We start from the raw sequence: 17,008 nt of genomic DNA, 5'->3' as shown, positions 1-17,008 counted from the left end.
AGTATAGTTACTCTGATGACAAACACATTTGTTCCAACGAGAGACCAGTTTCTTGATACCGTCTCTCTATAATGTCTGAATTCGTTAACAGAGCCACAACCTCACCTTTTCTTGCACCACTTCACCATTATCGAAGTGAATTTCTCGAACGTGTTCATCTTATTGGGCCAAGTCGGGACTATATCGCGGATGATCGATGACTGTGAACCCAAGGCGTCGGATTGTTGCAGATGTCACAGTGCGTGGTCTAGTCTTGTCATGCTGAACGACTGGGTGCTCCACCTGTCAAGGAACTCTTCGAATTAGAAACTTGATTACAGCACATAGTTACGTTACACATCGTCATGTTACGCGCAACAATTCGGTCCCACCTAGTGGCAGAGAGCTGCAAACATAGAGACATAAAGAAAAAGATGTAGAACGTTTAGCCATGTGCTCATTCAGCACGGTGGCCGCGTTCAACAGTTTGTGCGCGGTAGTTTTGCGCGTGTTCGCACTCGGTAGCCACCCGCAGGCGATACGCGACTTCACTCCATGGCGGGTGTTCGCTGATGATCGCTGGGTACTAAGTGTGTACATGAAGACCATGAATACGATACGTGCAGCGGATGACTTAATCCTGATGGCTAACATCGTAAACAATAGGAAGTCGGAAAGAAAAATGCTTTGGTGACAGAGAGAACTGTATCGCCAAAGAATGCAGTATGGAAACAGATTTATGCAAGATATGACTTTAGAAGTTTTAGAAGACACAATTAAAAATTTTACTCCATTGTCGTTACATGACTGCGAACAATTAAATGCTATGATAGGGCCAAAAATAAGAAAACTAAACACACAGTTTCGAAAAGCGATTATTATGAGCGAGAAGTTCGCAATTACTTTGAGATTGTTAGGCACAGGAGACACCTATGCAAGCATGCGATACATTTTACGTGTCTCCCAGAAGCGTATATGAAAAATAGTGCCTCAGGTTTATGATGCCACTATCGAGACTCTGAAGGAAAGTATAAAAGAAAGTGAAAAAGAAATTGTAACTACAAGCCCACTGAGAAATAAAATTTTTATTGGACTCCTGTATATTGATTACTTAGACAAGTATCCAGATATGTCTGGGGGGGGGGGGGGGTGGATGGAGAAGTTGCATTTTCATTGCTTTGGGTACATAGTTTGTAGCAGAAACATGAGAAACGACTGTTACTGGTATCCCTACTTCGGTGTAATTTTCGGTGGCATAACTGTGCGAATATTTTCCCATATCAGCATCAAAAGTTAGGTTATTAATTGCATGCTTCACTTGTGATAAGGTATGTGGATCGTAAGTCCTCATCTCACTGCCGACATGCTGACCATACGTAAACTAGGGGTCTATAGTCGTCATTGAACCCTATTTCAAGATTACGAATGCTTCCATTAGCATTGTCTGATTTTGTTGTGTGGTTGCAGCGTTGACTGATTTCTTAGGTTTGAGGTGCCTTTTGGATGGAGATGCTTCTGGTGACCTAGGAGCAGTTACCACCCTTTCAGTGTTCATCCTCCTCCCCAAAAACTAAACTTTGATCGCAGTGTGACACTTCACATTCCTGAAACGAAAAATCTCACATATTATGTTTTTTTAATTTTTTTTATAGATTCCAAATTCAGAACAAGAATGGATAAGCATTGCACAACAACTTGAGAAAAAGTGGGATTTTCCACATGCTGTAGGTACTACGGACGGAAAGCATATCACGTTACAAGCACCCATGAACTCAAGCACAGAGTGCTATAAATACGAGGTGCATTCAAGTTCTAAGGCCTCCGATTTTTTTTCTAATTAACTACTCACCCGAAATCGATGAAACTGGCGTTACTTCTCGACGTAATCGCCCTGCAGACGTACACATTTTTCACAACGCTGACGCCATGATTCCATGGCAGCGGCGAAGGCTTCTTTAGGAGTCTGTTTTGACCACTGGAAAATCGCTGAGGCAATAGCAGCACGGCTGGTGAATGTGCGGCCATGGAGAGTGTCTTTCGTTGTTGGAAAAAGCCAAAAGTCACTAGGAGCCAGGTCAGGTGAGTAGGGAGCATGAGGAATCACTTCAAAGTTGTTATCACGAAGAAACTGTTGCGTAACGTTAGCTCGATGTGCGGGTGCGTTGTCTTGGTGAAACAGCACACGCACAGCCCTTCCCGGACGTTTTTGTTGCAGTGCCGGAAGGAATTTGTTCTTCAAAACATTTTCGTAGGATGCACCTGTTACCGTAGTGCCCTTTGGAACGCAATGGGTAAGGATTACGCCCTCGCTGTCCCAGAACATGGACACCATAATTTTTTCAGCACTGGTGCTTACCCGAAATTTTTTTGGTGGCGGTGAATCTGTGTGCTTCCATTGAGCTGACTGGCGCTTTGTTTCTGGATTGAAAAATGGCATCCACGTCTCATCCATTGTCACAACCGATGAAAAGAAAGTCCCATTCATGCTGTCGTTGCGCGTCAACATTGGTTGGCAGCATGCCACACGGGCAGCCATGTGGTCGTCCATCAGCATTCGTGGCACCCACCTGGATGACACTTTTCGCATTTTCAGGTCGTCATGCAGGATTGTGTGCACAGAACCCACAGAAATGCCAACTCTGGAGGCGATCTGTTCAACAGTCATTCGGCGATCCCCCAAAACAATTGTCTCCACTTTCTCGATCATGTCGTCAGACCGGCTTGTGCGAGGGTGAGGTTGTTTCGGTTTGTTGTCACACAATGTTCTGCCTTCATTAAACTGTCGCATCCACGAAATTACTTTCGACACATCCATAACTCCATCACAACATGGCTCCTTCAACTGTCGATGAATTTCAATTGGTTTCACACCACGCAAATTCAGAAAACGAATGATTGCACGCTGCTCAAGTAAGGAAAACGTCGCCATTTTAAGTATTTAAAACAGTTCTCATTCTCGCCGCTGGCGGTAAAATTCCATCTGCCATACGGTGCTGCCATCTCTGGGACGTATTGACAATGAACGTGGCCTCATTTTAAAACAATGCGCATGTTTCTATCTCTTTCCAGTCCAGAGAAAAAAAATCGGAGGCCTTAGAACTTGAATGCACCTCGTACAGGCATTTTTTCAGCATTGTCTTATTTGGTCTAGTGGATGCGCTCTACAGTTTTCTTTATGTGGATGTTTTGTGTAAGGACAGGATATCTGATGGCAGTGTCTGCAAAAGTACGCAGTTGCATAAGAAACTACAAGAAAAATCGCCGAACATTTCTACTCCAACTGTACTCCAAGTAATATATGCAACTCAAGTTCTTATTTCTTCTTGGCTGACAAAGCATTCACATTAAATGAATATATGCACTATGAAACCATTTGAAGGAAACTCTGGTAAAGGTATTACGGAAAGCGTGTTCAGTCATAGGCTATCAAGAGCATGTGGAGTGGTGGAAAATGTTTCTGGTTTTCTAAGTTCTGTGTTAAGGCTCTTACGAAAAAACCGGTATTATTGAAACTTGAAAAAACAAAAAAAGTTTTTCATGTCTACTTTAAACTGATACAACATTTTGAGAAAAATGCAATTTACACTTCAGTAGGTAGTCTCGATACGGAGATCAGTGGAGTAATAATTGATGGTTGATGGAAAAAGAAGCGTAAGTGGTCGTTACTCAAGCCACTGAGAGCTACTTAGCGAAGAGCGAGCAACAGTGCCAAGGAAATTCGTTTGCGTCTCGCAAGACACTTTGTTAGAAACGGTGCAGTTCCTTCGAACTATAGTTATTAACCCAAATAATTTTAAAATGTCGTTGTAATCTACATGCTCACTCCGTTTTCTTTCCTTAATCATACTACGATTAAAAATTGAAGATATTGTAATGAAAAATATGTAAATCTTGCAATGTATTCACAGTTTCACTGGGATTATTTTTATCTGCCATAAAATGGAAAGCAAACCACTTGAAACTACCAGTTACTGCAGCTGTAAACACAACAACTGTTAAATATGTGTGCCCGTAGTTTCTGCAGTTGGTGTATAAATTCATTATTCAGTCTGCAACTATGAAATACTTTTCAACAACACACAAGTTTCATTTTAAGATATCATTAGTGATCTGAAAACTACGTATAGTTTATACTCTTTTGATACTTCATCATTTTCATAAATTAACATTTTTACATCTAAAATATTATAAGATTTATGCATTGTGCAGTCTCAGACCACCGTCGATGTTTTCATAAAACAAACCCTTATAGTAAAGAAAAACATTATCAATAAGTGTATTCTCACATTTACGTAACTAAAAATAATACAATCTCTACGTACCCTAGAAATTCAATAACCTGATGTGGAATGATTCTTAGTTCGAGACTTCTCTCTTCTGTAGGAAGCCGGTAAAGGTACCATTTTGTTTTTCAGTTCTTGAATCGGCATTTTTATTTCTCTGCTAATGTCCTACCATGCGTCCTCAGGCACATTTTAGTACATTGGTTTCTACAACACCTCTGTTGCTTTGTAGAGTTCTATTACGGCAAGGTTCATCTTTTTGTTCATTTTTACTGCGCACGAACAGTAGAACTACCGTCTTGACTGCACCGAGCACAGCATTCAGAGATCCCTTTGCGCGGGATGGTGGACTGCTCCGTTGTCTGATCGCTGCAAAGCACGTTCGACCGCGGCAACCGCGGGGTGAAACCGTTACTGTGTGGCCGCGAACCGCTGCCGCACTCTGTGGATACACGGCTTTGATAACGTCTGTTTTATTTAAGAAGCTTCTAGAAGTTTCGCATAAAAAATTCGGAGGCATTACTCTTCAGCACGCATTTGTAATAATGCTCAATGTAACATAGTATTTATTAATATTTTTCATAAAAGACATGAAAAGGAACAGCAAAGGAAGATTTGAGACTGCACAATAATTTCCAAGAAGGCATTGTAAGACGCATACTAGAAATTTGTATATAAAATTAAATTCTTTTATTATTTTACAGTTGATGATTTGCACATACTTGTGATATCCATCGTAAGAACAAGGGAAGCAGTAATTTTCTCGGCATCTTGCACTTGTTGTAAACGCCGTATATTAACAATTACATGATTGCTATAAGGTTTCTATAGAAAAACAAGTGACTTACATTCAGAATAGGTTCTCTCTGATCCTACGGTTTGGCAGAAAACCACGCGCAAAGCATCGTTTCGTCAAACATTGGCAAGTATAGCTGGTGATGTACAATGGAATGAATTTTGATACAGTCTTCTTGGGATGTAATTTCTTTTTCTCTCTAGTTGAGGTAAGAGCAGTTTTCAAGCTTTTTCAGCAAATTTTTTATCTGACCACAAAAATAGACATCGCAGAGTTGCACAGGCAGACTACATTTGTGGGGAGTCACTTTAATACTGCGTGATTTCTATCCTTCTTCATCCTGAAAAATCTAGTCAGGTACTTGTGAATTTGTTTGTCCACCGCATGAATCATTTAACAAAAGAAATTTGTCCTCCTGCATATAAGGATTCATCAGATCAGGTAAAATTTTTTGTACTGTATAAATATGTTATAACTTTCTCAGCAATTAATGAAGTAGTAACGACATTCCTATATCTTGTTGTGTACTCATCCATCCTTCTTAGAATCCTTGGTCCAAAAGAGCCAGTAATATCTTGTAGGCATAAGTAGGGGGCAGAGAGAGAGAATCATCGCATTTTGTTAGTGTGGCTCTCCTACAACAGGGCCAGGCATGTACTCAGAGGCAAACTTATTGTTTTCCTTTGATTGACAGATTATTAACCTATTGTTCTGCTAAGATCCTTTCTTTTGATTGACAGGTCCTTAACATATCGTTCTCCCACCCATCTCCGTCCAACCCCACAGGAAACCTGCATCCCTCTCCCTCCCCCTCCCCCTCGCTGATAAGGTACACTTTTAGGTCTGAGTTATTCGAATATCCCCCTCTCACTCTTACCAATTTGACTGAATACTTACAATTAATTAAGCCCTCGCCCTCTGGTAACCCCCTCCCCTCCCCTCTCCCACCTCCCGGAAATCGGTAGGAAAAATACAGTTGATTGGTCATTTGGAGGGAATACGACTGCAGTGTATGGAATATTGTTTAAACGATTTAGACAATTTATGGAATATCGTTTAATTATTTATGGCAGTGTATGGAATATAGTTTCTTTATTTAAATAAAGAATTTGTCAGGAAGTCGATTGAAGTGTATGGAATATTGTTTGAGCAATTTAGACAATGTGTGGAATGTCATTTACATACACAATTTATAGGATTCAAGGCACCGTATGGACTATGCTTAATTAATTAATTTAAAGTATTTTTGACGAAATCGATCACTCCCACCTCTTCGATGCCCTCACCTGTCCCCCTCCCCTCACCCTCCCAACCTCTACCTGGAATTTGGCGGCTCTGCAGTGGAGAGGGAGGATCTCATGAAAGGAAATTCGAGGGTATATTGTTTATTAATTAAAAAAAAATCAGTTTGCAGGGGTTGGATTTCTCTTGCTCATCATTCTCTGATGTTTGGAAAGATGCAGGTCTTTTAAAAATTAATTACATTGATCACCTTTCTTTTTATTCTAATCACACAAGGAATTCTGTCATGAAACACCTATCACAGCTAATTACATAGTTAAAAATCTTTAATTGTAAGTACAGCGCTCAAATATATATTTGGCCAGTTTCCTAGGACGATTCTGTCTGGGGGTGCGTGGCACGTGGCGGCGGTGGCCTATGGTGGGAATGATTCGTTTCCGCCTAATGGCAGGCGCCCTCCAAATGGAAAGGCCGGTTTGGGTACAGGAATATACATAACTTACGCGTGTCGCCTTCTAGTCGTCTGAATTGAGAACTGACACTTAGTATGTGTTTGGCAGCCTTTGTTATCGCGAGTGTTTTTAATAGAAATCTAAGTTTGCACTGGACCATTATTCCCTCCTATGTGAATTGTCCGGTTGACTACTTCTGCACATTTCTCGTCTTTATTTGGTTGAGAGAACATCGATTGTGGTGTGTTGTGTGCATCTAGAAGGTGAAAGACGGGTGGAAGACACGTTTACTCGTTCTCTAGACATGAGTAACACCTTAGTTAACTTTGTAAATTATAAGGATGATTTGGAATCTGTTACATCACCGACATTGGTATTCATGAGTGCAAAAGTTAGTTTCCTGTATTTTTTCGAGTTTTCGCATAAAGGTCTTCACAGACGAGATAAGTTTATAGTTACTCAGTGGTTTATAGTGCACTCCCCCTCGCTAATGTTCTAAGTTTGTAGAGTAATAATTTCCAGTCTACATCTTTAGAACTATGCTGTGCAAACTATACTGCTATGCAAGCGATATTGCTATGTGCTTGATATCGAGAAATATCGGAAAAATTGTATGATATTCTGGCAAACCATGAAAAAATACATATGTTCTAGTAATCCCACAATCTGGAGATGGATGTAGAAAGCAAGCAAGCAATCAGGTCTGAATCAGAAACAGTAACGCCTTTGTGCTCTGGGAAACCGACCCAGCCTTCGCACAACAGTTCAGAGAGTGACGTCATCTGCTGAGAGTGCTTCAGTCACACGTCGCGCTAGTGTGTGTGCCGGGGCAGAGGACTAGTGCTAGTGACTGTTGGCTGCAGTGAATGACCTACCGAGCTCGAGTGAAATAACTAGTGTAGAGAGGACTATATAAGGTGCATGTGCTTGTGCTGTCTGTCTTCGTGGTATATGTAGTAGAGTCTGATCGCCGATAGCTATATGCAGGACGCAGAATTGGTTATTTTGTATGGTTCAGGTTACGAATTGTGTGTTTAGCACATCGATGCAGTATGTGGTGGTATATAGCTGGGTTGGAGATCGGTTTCACGCTGAAATGTTCAATCTTCTGTCGCCAGTGGCAGCAGTGTAATTGGCGAAGCGTCTTTTCATATTTGATGAGCTGTAGACCACTTCTGCCGGATTTAACTGTCAGTGCAATATGGCGATCTATACAAAATAGATTTGCCACTGAAAGACTCGTCTGCAGAAAAAGAAAGGCGCACAGTGCTCCCACACTGGCAGAATCAGTAATTTGGCTGTTAAATTCAGTAAGAGCCAATCAGAATTCTCCATTCATTCACAAGGCATCGTTTCTGATGGGACAAAGGAGCCTCTACAGACTGGTTCGAACGAGATGGGACAAGGTATCTACGGAAAGTTGTGAGAGTAACGTGATGTCTTCTTTGTTCAAGTGTTGAAAGGCAAATTGAAGCAGACCGTCAATCTCTGTGGGATGCCTTCCCTTATTCGCCATTATGGGATTAGGACATTTCCAGACCAGTAGCAGCAGGACACCGAAACTTCCAACCATTTTTCTCTTCTGTAGGACAGTGCTTCGAATTCTGTTTGCATTATTGTTCTGATTTTCCCATTTGTGCTTAGACAGTACTGTCTTTCCAGACAACAAGAATGCTTTTATGGTTAACGGTATTTTCACAAGCATGCACAGTCATGATGAAGGCTTTTGAGAACGTTTACCATTTCTGAGGCATATGTTGGAAACAGGGCAACACGTGATGGATGGGGTACCTCATTAGGACGATACGGAAGAATGCACTCGATATTATTGTGGGCTATTCGTGTAAGCAGGTCCTGTTAGGACAATAATTTCGCCGGCCGGTGTGGCCGTGCGGTTCTAGGCGCTTCAGTCTGGAGCAACAAAAGATTCCTGGAGCAGATTTTTCCATAATATTTTACAAAGCTCAGGCAGTAAAAGATGACATATTAATAGAATCTACAGTCGCAGGTTCGAATCCTGCCTCGGGCATGGATGTGTGTGATGTCCTTAGGTTAGTTAGGTTTAAGTAGCTCTAAGTTCTAGAGGACTAATGACCACAGAAGTTAGGTCCCATAGTGCTCAGAGCCATTTTTGAACAATAATTTCCATGCAGACAAGCTGAGACGTCACGAAAGCTCCTACGACACCAGAAGCGACTGTTAACTATTTCTACTGCACTTTACAATTTCTGAGAATGGTTGATATATAAGGGATGGGTTACCTCATTAGGATTGCTTGGTAGAATGGATCCTGTATTTTTCTGAGATGTTTTCGTAAACAGTTTCTGAAAGCATTGCAAAAGATTTCTATATGGTTCAAGAGGCCCTGAGCACTATGGGACTTAACATCTCAGGTCATCATTCCCCTAGAACTTAGAACTACTTAAACCTAACTAACCTAAGGACATCACACACATCCATGCCCGAGGCAGGATTCGAACCTGCGACCGTAGCGGTCGCGCGGTTCCAGACTGAAGCGCCTAGAACCGCTCGCCTACACCGGCCGGCAAGATTTCTATAGCACGTCCTGAATGAGACTTGGCTGTTATATAGATAGACATGTAATGTCAGTATAGCTCTGACAACCTTTTAACTGCACCTGCGAGGCTGAGCTGCTATGCAAACATCTGACTGGTCTCACAGGTACAAAGGCTATGCGTTAACCATAGTGGTTAGGTAAACTCGTGTTTCAACAGGAATTTCTGAGATGTCAAGTATGAAAGGGATGCCGCCATCTTACGATTGCTCGACCAGAACGGACACCTGCGCGTGGCTCAGCAGCTGACGGCCGCATCATCGCTTTGCGTGGCCGCCAGTGCACCCTGACCCCTGACAGCATGTGCGGTGGCGCTCTGTGCAGTCCAGTGGACGGCGCATGCTTCGTGATCGATAAATTTTAAACTGTGTAATTACGAGTGATAGGTGTTTCATGACGAAATTCTTTGTGTGATCGTAATAAAAAGAAAGGCGATCGATTTAATTACTTTTTACAGGACCTGCATCTTTCCAAACAGCAGAAAATGGTCGGCAAAAGAAATTCAACACCCGCGAACTGATTTTTTTAAAAATAAATAAACAAATACCCTTGAATCAGCGAGCGTAAGAGGTTGGGTTGAAGATACCTGTGGGGCTGGGGGGCGAGGGGGAGGGGGAGACTCGAACAATAGGTTATGGGCCTTAAATCAAAAGGAAGGATCTTAGCAGGACAATAGGTTAATGATCTCTCAATCAAAGGAGAACAATGGATTTGCCCCTGAGTGCGTACCTGCTCATGATGTATTCCACCCACACTAAAAAAAATGCGCTGATTCTCTCCTTTCCCCCCCTATTGGCATACGTGGACCGTTGGAAATAATTATGCAGGAAGTGTTATAGCATATCGCACTGTATACTAGTGGGTTGCCTTTTCATATTCTGTCATTTCACGAGAACTACTTCTGCCCCGTGATGGTCAGGATTTGGTTTTATGTCATTGGTCCTAGCCATCTGGAAATATATGAATGAAACAATTTTATTACGCGTGACGTTAAAAAAGAACATTTCCATTGAATCTACGAATGAGAATTCTCGATTTACTTAATGTATTGGACACACTAGTTAGAAGCCCTTTTTAAAAGTTTTTTGCAAAGTCCTGAGGGCCTCTGTAAGGGGAATTCTTTCTTAGATATTTATTTGCCCTTTTTAAAAGTTTTTTGCAAAGTCCTGAGGGCCTCTGTAAGTGGAATTCTTTCTTAGATATTTATTTGCAATCGCAAACTTTCCTTTGCATTTCCCTTTCATGTCTTTTATGGAATTATCAATATTTACATTATTGATCATTATTTCGTTTCATTCGCAGTGTAAGTTACGTAAACATTGAAAATTAAATAGTAAAAAGCAGGTTTTTTTTCAGAAGGACTCGACACCACGACCTTCGGAATAATACTCTGAACTCTCTCTCCTACGCTAGCTGCTGCCTGAAAACTACACTAACATAAAGGCCTATGCCTCACCCGACCGGCACCAAAAATATTTATTTTCTAAGCTCTTGGCCATCTGCAGCTCTCATTTTTGTCATTTTCATTTCTGGCGAAGCCTTGCATGTACCGTATCTTTCGACGAAATCGGTGATGACGAGTAGGAGCGGTCCCCTTGTGAAGCTGAAGGAGTTGGGGGACTGTTATTGTTTTTAATGAGAAACGGAGTACCAAAAGAAGCATAAGAGCAAGAAGGTGAATGTGTCACAGAAGGTGACTTAGGAAGCCACCGGGTAAATCAGATGGACCCAGCAGGTTGGAAGTGTCAGCTACTTGTGACAATCGGAAAGTGAAAGTCTGTTTATTGAGAAAAGGCATGACAGAAGAACAAGTTTATGGCAGGTGTTGACTTTTAGTAAAGATACTATTGGAATTCATTATCGCTGACAGTTACAACAGTCAGAATGAGAATCAGCGAAATGTAGTGATGGTTGATACGTAAGCGGGAAGACGTGACCGTCTGACCTCGAGCATCACATAGCGGGGAAGCTCAGACAAGAGAAGAGATGGGAACACGGAGAGTAAACGTAAAGAAAATTCTGTAGCAAGTTTCAGGAGGGCGAGGTTGTCTATCTAACAGCAATACACTGCGCGTGCGTAGACAAGGGAACAGATGAAACCATATGGAATAAAACAGAAGTGAGCGTGCCGCTAAATAGAAAGAACAGATCAGATGACTGGAGAGTGAGTATTTCGATAGTTACATTAAAGTAAACTAAAATTTTTATTGTAAATTTCTATTGAAATGAAGTTTTTGTAGGCTTCATATTTTCTGTATTCGGGCATTTACCTGAATTTATAATTTGATTTTGAAAAATATTTTCCGCATTGTTTGAAGTATGGAACTACATCGAAGAGCCAAAGAAACTGGTACACCTGCCTAATATCGTGTAGCCCCCCCCTCCCCCTCCCCCCCCCCCCCCCCGCGAGTACGCGAGTATGCTGAAGTGCCGCAACACGACGTGCCGTGGACTCGACTAATTCTGCAGGGCTGTCCACAAATCCGTTAGATTACTAGAGAGTGGAGATCTCCTTTGAACAGCACTTTTCATGACACACCAGATACACTCAGTAATGTTCATATCTGGGGAGTCTGGTGGCCAGCGGAAGTGTTTAAAGTCAGAAGAGTGTTCCTGGAGCCACTGTGTAGCGATTCAGGAGGTGTGGAATGTCGCATTGTACCGCTGGAACTGCTCAACTCTGTCGGAATACACAATGGACATGAATGGATACAGGCGATCAGATAGGATGTATACGTACGTGTCACCTGTCAGAGTCGTATTTAGACGTATCAGGGGTCTCATATCATTCCAATTGCACACGCCCCACACCATTACAGAGCCTCCACAAGTTTGAAAGGTCCCTTGCTGACATGTAGGTTCCGTGGATTCATGAGGTTATCTCCATACCCATACACGTTCATCCTCTCAATACAATTTGAAACGAGACTCGTCCGACCAGATAACATGTTTCCAGTCATCAACAGTCCAATGTCAGTGTTGATGGGCCCAGGTGAGGCGTAAAGCCTTGTGTCATGCAGTCATCAAGGATACAAGAGTGGGCCTTCGCCTCCGAAAGATCATATCGATGATGTTTCGTTGAATGGTTCGCACGCTGACACTTGTTGATGGTCCAGCATAGAAATGTGCAGCAATTTGCGGAAGGGTTGCACTTCTGTCACGTTGAACGATTCTCTTCAGTCGTCGTTGGTCCCGTTCTTGCAGGATCTTTTCTGGCCGCAGCGATGTCGGAGATTTGATGTTTTAGCGGATTCATGATATTTATGATACACTCGTGAAATGGTCGTACTGGAAAATACCCACTTCATCGCTACCTCGGAGATTGTGTGTCCTATTGCTCTTGCTCAGACTGTAGCACCACATTCAAACTGACTTAAATCTTGATAACCTGCCGTTGTAGCAGCAGTAACCGATCTAACAACCGCGCCAAACACTTGTTGTCTTATATAGGCGTTGTCAACCGCTGTGCTGTCTTCTGCCTGTTTACATATCTCTGTATTTGAATTCGCATGCCTGTATGTACATACATATTTTCTGTTGTAAGGGCACTATGTCCAAGAAGGTTAAAATCTGTGTGAAATCGGATAAACTGACGTTAAAGAATACTGGAAGGTTGGAGAAAAGAAAAGAGACTTGGCGCAAGATTTTCTGGGCAAAGTGTGTATGAAAATTAATAATTTAAAGACTAATGGACTAACAATTGATGAAAGAGGTATTTAAAGTGAGAGTAAGGAACGTGTGATTTCAAGTGACTGAAAGTTAAGATTCTACAAGCGATTTCTGAAAGTAAAGGGGCTCAAGTGTGAGCTATAGTAGACACAAGAATGTAGCTTGTACTGAATTACGATGAGGAGTGATTAATTACTAAATAATACTTTTTAATCGCGCTCCTACATTTATATATCAGGCGTTGCGATCAAATATTAATGAAAATCATCAATAGTGAGTAAACTGAATACATTTGAACGACATGAAAATTCCTTAATGTATTTTTACGTTTTAGAAAATCTGTTTCATTCAGACCAGTTTGTGATCAATACTCGCGTAAAACCAAGAAAGACGCCACTCCATCTTAGGAAAATCAGTGAAGGCAGAGACTGCAGAAACAGTCGCAATACGTCATTAGGGAGCAAAAACTTCTTTCCTCTGGGAATCGGGACATATTAACATCAAAAATGAACTAAACAAAGAATGCCATGTATCTATAGCAGGAACCAACATAAAATTTAAGGAATTTCTCCTAGTGTGTACAAAACAAAATTATTTATTTAGAAGTGAATCGCAGACGATATTAATTGGACAGTTGATATATTTATTTGGGAGTGCTGGAGGTGTACCGAAACTAACGCTTAGATTTTATAACTAGCATAGTACCTTGTATGTAGCAGCAGATTAAAAGGCAAAATATTTTGAAATATTTAATACTTAAATAACTGCATGTTGAATGTCCGCCCCTGGTAGCTGACCGGATGCCGGCACGGTAGCTCAGCGTGTTCGGTCAGAGGGCTGCCTGCTCTTTGTTATTAAAAAATTGAGTTAAGGAATCATCGATCAACTTGAACGGATGTATTGTAACGTCCGCCCAGACCAAACGCAACGAACTAATTTCGTCCCCATCAACACGCAAGTCGCTGTAGCGGCGTCAACGCGAAACACTTGCACCAGGCGAACTGTCTACCCGACGGGAGGCCCTACCCACACAGTTTTTTTGTTTTTTTGTTTTTAGCATGCTGAATTGCAGATGTAGTTATCAGGGTGTCATACCTTGAAAAGTTTGTAGGTGTCTTATGTTGAGTATGTGGAAGAATCTTATATGTACAACGTTAATACAATTTTTTCACCGAAATAAATTGCAGGAGAACTTCATGAAGCAAGTAAAATAAAGTAAAAGGAATACAGAGACAGTTATAAACAGACAGCAGATTCAACGTTAGTCAATATGGGAATACATATGTTGCTTTTGGCAGATCTCACCAATGAAAACGTTAAAGAAATAATAGAACAAAAGTCATTTCTTCAATAGACACTCCGTATTATCAGGAATGTTCTTGGTATATATTATTATAACATATAGTGAACCAGCGTACTGATTAAAGGCAAAATGAAAAAGATAACATAAGAAGGACAATGTGAGAGTGGAGGGGTGGTACTGAGAATAGGAGAACAATGATAGGAGCCCACAAGTTTTGAACAAGTTTCCCAATCTAAAGAACGTTTTACTTTTCTGCGTCGTTCTTCACTTCGCTGGCTTTTTGACCTCGCCTCCGCCGGTTCTGCTCCTTTCTACAGACGCCCTGTGTGTCCGCAGGCGCATGCATGAAACAACGGCGGCAACAAAAAGGCTGCAGCGCATGATAACGACAAGAGGAAAAAAGAGGAAAAAGGAGACAGCTCCCACAAAGTCGAGCGAGCTGCAGTAAACTAAAGAAGCCGACTGACCGGCAAGTGTGGTTTCTCATCGTTGTATCGGTCGAACAGCATAAATAGCGAAAAGGCTGGCCGCGGGTAGACCAGTTAACATACGGAGACCGCGTGGAGAGGCAACAGCTGAGGGATTTTAGCTCATTTTTTTCTGGACAATGTAAATGAACTCAACGGTTAGAAAATTTTATTATTAAGAATCTCATAATAAATAACGAATTGGCTGTTTTAGGTTAATGCTCATGGTTACAGTGATGCTTTCGAATTAACCTGCCACACACAGTATGAAGAGTCTGGGCTGAAAAATATTTTCGGCCTGTGCTTTACGTTTCGTTCATTATAAGCTATAAATTTCTGTGTACGAAATGTGTAAGATGCATCGCAAGTCCTTGTAACGCAGCAGTTCTATTCGAGGATATGTGCTAATGACCCAAAACACTATGGCCACTACCCACCGCGAGATTGAGGGCCACTTGGTGGATTTTGTAGGAACATGAAGCAGTAAGGAAAGGAAAGTAGATAAGCAGAGCAGAGACGAATTGGAAATCATACTAGCGCCGATACGGACCACAAATGGGGAAATCGGATGGCATAAGAGACTGACAAAGGGCAGCTCGTCGTGGCCGAGTGCAAGGTAACGAGTTTGTCGGAAACGGCGAAGCTGGTCGACTGCTCACTTGCTACTGTCGTGACCATCTATGGAGAGTGGTTGAACGACGATAACCCTAATGTAGGCGACATGTTGATATCCACGCACCATCACAGACGTAGAGACGGGAAGCTTGCCTGCTATGTGGAGCGGGATAGACGACGATCAGTGGCAGATCTAACGACCGGTGCTCACTATACAGCATACATTGTTGAACAAGGGGGCTTAACAGCAGACAACTACTGCGTGTTCCCATGTTGACCCAAACACATCGTCAGTTACGATTTCGGTGGGCACGGCATCATCAAGATTGAACCGTAGATAAATTTTCACGTGTCGCCTGGTTGGATGAATCGCGTTTCTTATTAAACCAGATCGTTGGGCCTATCCGTATCTATGCGTGTCCTGCATCACGGACTGAGGCCGGTGAAGGTAGTATTATGCTATGGGGAACATTCACATGGGTTTCCATAGGACATACGGTAGTAACCGCAGACACCATGCCAGCTGCGAACTATCTGCATCCCTTCATCCTCGATGTCTTCACCAATGTGATGGCATCTTCCAGGAGGAAAACTGTTGGTGTTTGAAGGCCATAATCGTGCTTCAGTGATTTGAGGAACACGACAGTGAACTCACCCAAATATCGTGGCTACCAAACGCGACTGATTTGAACCCGATGTAACGCGTCTAAGATGCTAGCGGGCTGTAGGTCCGTGCTCACAATTCAACGTCCGTTAAGTTAAGGGGAATAGGCTATTTTCCTATGTTAAAAATATGGTTGTTATTCTGATCAATTATAGCATTTACATTGCATTTACGGTGAATTTTCTCACAAAATATCTGTTGTTTTTACGTAATTAAACTTTAAAAATCATTAAATATCAAGATATGGTTGCGTGATCGAAAACGCTCTGTTGTTGGCTGATGCTCTGGTGACGTCACAGGCTAGGAGTACGACGAAGCTATATGTGTGTATAGGAGAGTTAGGCGAAGTTACGAGGTTTGTACGTACTTTTTCTGCAAACAGTTTAGCTATTTAGTGATGGGAAACGCAAGTAACAATATAAAGGAATTTTGTGAACACTGATAGTGGATGGCTTGCGAAAGCTAGTGCGTTTATTCTCCACCCATTACAGCGGCGATGTTGGCAATGACGGACGTTCTGTAACATCATTAAACTCTATCAGAACTAAGGAATTGTAGAATTTTTGCATATGGGTCCGTGTATTTTAACTAGACTGAAGATTATTAGTCATGAGCTACGACCCAAAGGGCAATAAAATTATTCTTGGCAAAACTTAGTGCTGATGTCCTCTGTGGAAGACTCTCAGCAGAGAACCTAACTCTAAAAAGCGTTCGGTGGCGCAACGGATAACGCATCCGACTGCAAAGAAAAGGTCATATGTTGTTAAAGGTTTTATCCGAAATACAAAACTAGTGTTAGCAAGAATCGATTGTAGCAGTTGTTTCTATTGCGGAATAGCTTCACATTCGTCTTAGTCTGAGACATGGACAATGAAGGATAAACGCATTTACTTTGCGAACAGACAATTCACTTTTTTGGGAAGCATTGTAGTGAAGATATCACTATACGGCCACAGTACAACG

At 41.8% G+C, this 17,008-nt stretch overlaps 1 pseudogene; it reads right to left on the bottom strand.

Moving 5' to 3' along the window:
- LOC126184189 (uncharacterized) overlaps positions 1–17,008 on the bottom strand; it is a 61,799-nt pseudogene that overhangs the window by 30,705 nt on the left and 14,086 nt on the right.

Source organism: Schistocerca cancellata, chromosome 4 (genome assembly GCF_023864275.1).
Source record: "Schistocerca cancellata isolate TAMUIC-IGC-003103 chromosome 4, iqSchCanc2.1, whole genome shotgun sequence".
NCBI lineage: Eukaryota > Metazoa > Arthropoda > Insecta > Orthoptera > Acrididae > Schistocerca > Schistocerca cancellata.
Note: the sequence above shows the minus strand (reverse complement) of the source record. Positions and strands in the feature narration are given on the sequence as shown.